Genomic DNA, 3,001 nt, shown 5'->3' on the forward strand with positions numbered 1-3,001 from the left:
TATATATATATATATATATATATATATATATGTGTGTATAGTTTGAGTATCTACAAGTAAGTTTGTGTTTCAGTCCATGCATATGCAATTTTTTCTTTTTTTTATATACAATTTGGAATAATGTTTGATATTGTGACAATTCCAAAATATTCTCCCTTGGTTTGTACATATCCTTATCTTCTTTCTAGTTCTATATCTTCTTCTTTGCCATCAACTCCGATGAAGTGAAGTAATCTGTGTGTAGTCTCTTGTGAGAATCTGAGGTAGATTTTTCCACCACAGACTCATCACTGTGGTACTCTATTAAGCCGCATCTATATAAGTTTTATTACATCATTGAAATTAATTCAAATCCTAGCGGTTTCATCCAATTGCTGCAGACTTACATACATTATATCGGTGCTTATTATTCACTATCAACCATTTGTTATTGACATAAATTTATCTGCTTTGCTGTTTGGCTATTGTATTGATATTACATCATGTCACTGAAGTGTACGCCTAACCAAATTTCATTGGATATTATTTTTTAATATATGCAGATTTTATGCTATTTCAGTTTGGTTCTGCCCATATAAAGAATTCCGAAGTTTTTTGATCTTATAATTTACTATTGTTTTTCCTCGTGAGGATAGTTCTTAATGGTGGTGGTGGTGGTAGTGGTGATGGCAATGATGATTATGGCAACAACGACAATGCTGATGCTGATGAGGAAGATGGTGGCGAATGTAATATAGAGAAAGAGGAGCACTACTGTACTGGTTGTGGATGAATGATTTGAAAATCAAGTTGAAAACAATTGAATTTTTATAATATCGTAAGAGACAGCAGATATATTTCGAAAAAGAAAATTAAAAAAAAATGTGCAAAACCACGAAAAGGATTCAATAACTAAATGCATCGAATACAACAAAGAAAATGTTTAAATAACAGAAGACATTATAAAGAGAAGAAACAGCGATGTAGTGTATTTGTTGTTACTAGAAGCCAGAATTGCCACTTTTAATAGATACAAAAGTGTCTGAATTATGTTTTAGTTTTGAAGCAATCTTATTGTTTTTCTTTTTTTTAATAACTGTTCGGAAAAAATCCTTTGATCATCCGAGGCTTCTATATTGCAATATTGCTTCATAACAGTTACACAGGAACATTAATTGCAATAAAGAAATAACACAATACATTGTGATCTCTTGCAAAGAATATAAAGCTTGGTGATGTGCCAATGCTTTACATGTATTTATGTTTTTTTTTTTAGCTAGATGAATATTTTCATGCATCGATCGAAGCGAGATGGTTGCTTGCATGTTGTATCGTCTTGTTGGGAAGGGTCATTGCATGTTACGACTATGTGAAAGCGAGCGGACCCTTTTATTTCACACCTTGTGGCGGGAGAAGGATAGTGTGTAAACAGCATGGATTATTTGATACACATCAAATAAATAATCAAAATAGGAAAATTTATGATAATTTTGAACGAAGGACAAAAATCAATTTTTACTAGTTAAAGAAATATATGACGAAGCTAATAACAATCGCATTAACGTCGACCGATTCCAAAGTAGCCTATCTGTTGCACCAAAGATTACTAGTTGTACTATGAATCTCAAGTAGTATTATAGACAATTAATTAGAGTAAAACTAGCAATGTCAACAGAAGTATTTACTTGTACTAGGTTTTCAGTATAAATCTCTAACAACAATACAATCTCCTGTTTGCAGTATAGGGTGTTGGGTGTCATATAGGATACATGATATACTGTACACTACTAATTACGTTACAGACTACTAATTAAGCTATACCTGACTAGTTGCACGATAGACCACTAGTTGTACTATTGGCCTCTGGTTGCACGATAGACCACTAGTTGTACTATTGGCCTCTGGTTGCACGATAGGCCACTAGTTGTTCCATAAGCCTTCAGTTTTACTCTAGGCCACTAGTTGTAGTATGTGCTTCCAAGTACACTATGGTCTGCCGGGAAATCTTCAAACATTTAGATGCGCTGCTAAATGCTAAGCATGCAATGCAGTACCAGTTAAAATCCCTGAATGCTTTAGAAGGTCGAGCAAAATATGACAATCAAGAATAGATAACGGAATAATCTTGTACGCAGAAATATCTTGATATCTTGAAATTCAAAAATTTGTCTACTTTTGAAATTGTTCCAAGTTTATAACAAAACTACAATCATATTCTGATATTTCAAGATTAAGCATGAATTTTACCTACTAAATGATTGTTAGTGAGAAATGTGTGCAAGATTTGGTGTTTTGGAGGCAAGAAAAGGTTACAAAATATGATAGGTCATCACGGAAATATGATGCCTTGATATCTCACTATTCGAATTCCTAATCATCTTCAAAAAGTATGTTTTTAAGCATGCCAAAACTTTCAGTTTAGATTCATAGAAAGTCGGTGACAATGTAATAGGAAAACAGTACAACATTTTATAGTTTGATAGGGCTGTTTGTAATGAGAATTAATACTCCTCAGTATCCTTTAAGTATTTATAGAAAGATAAGATACGAAATGCACAAACAATTTCAAGAAGGCTCTTTCATAACATTAAGATAGCATTGTTGGGCGATAACCAATTAAAATGCTCAGGAGCGTCATTAGAGAATGTCTTAGGTCGGGGATGCTGACTGAATCAGAAAAAGTTTCTCTATTGTTTGGTTAACAAAGTTTGAAACATTTAGACACATTTAACCTACAAGAGAATTATAAAAAGCATCGCTTTTCTTCCTCAATGAATAGTATCAGTAGGACAGATTTAAAGAAAGAAATGAATGCTACAGTTTTTGACTTTATGTAATCGTTTGTTGGTATCTTGGAAATAGAAGATTGATATACAGAAAAGAAGGCAGCTTTTTTTGTGGTCGGAAGGGAAGAAATTACAAACTTGCCTTTCAATGAGCTTACGCCCTTACTAGTTTGTATATGTATGTATGTATCTTTCTCTCTCTCTCTCTCTCTCTCTCTCTCTCTCTCTCTCTCTCT

General features: G+C 33.1%; 1 protein-coding gene across 1 annotated transcript in view; it reads right to left on the bottom strand.

Annotated features, from left to right (window-relative positions):
• LOC106883662 (acetylcholinesterase) overlaps positions 1-3,001 on the bottom strand; it is a 220,706-nt gene that overhangs the window by 208,013 nt on the left and 9,692 nt on the right. The window lies entirely within an intron of this gene.

Source organism: Octopus bimaculoides, chromosome 3 (assembly GCF_001194135.2).
Source record: "Octopus bimaculoides isolate UCB-OBI-ISO-001 chromosome 3, ASM119413v2, whole genome shotgun sequence".
In the NCBI taxonomy this organism is placed as follows: Eukaryota; Metazoa; Mollusca; class Cephalopoda; order Octopoda; family Octopodidae; genus Octopus; species Octopus bimaculoides.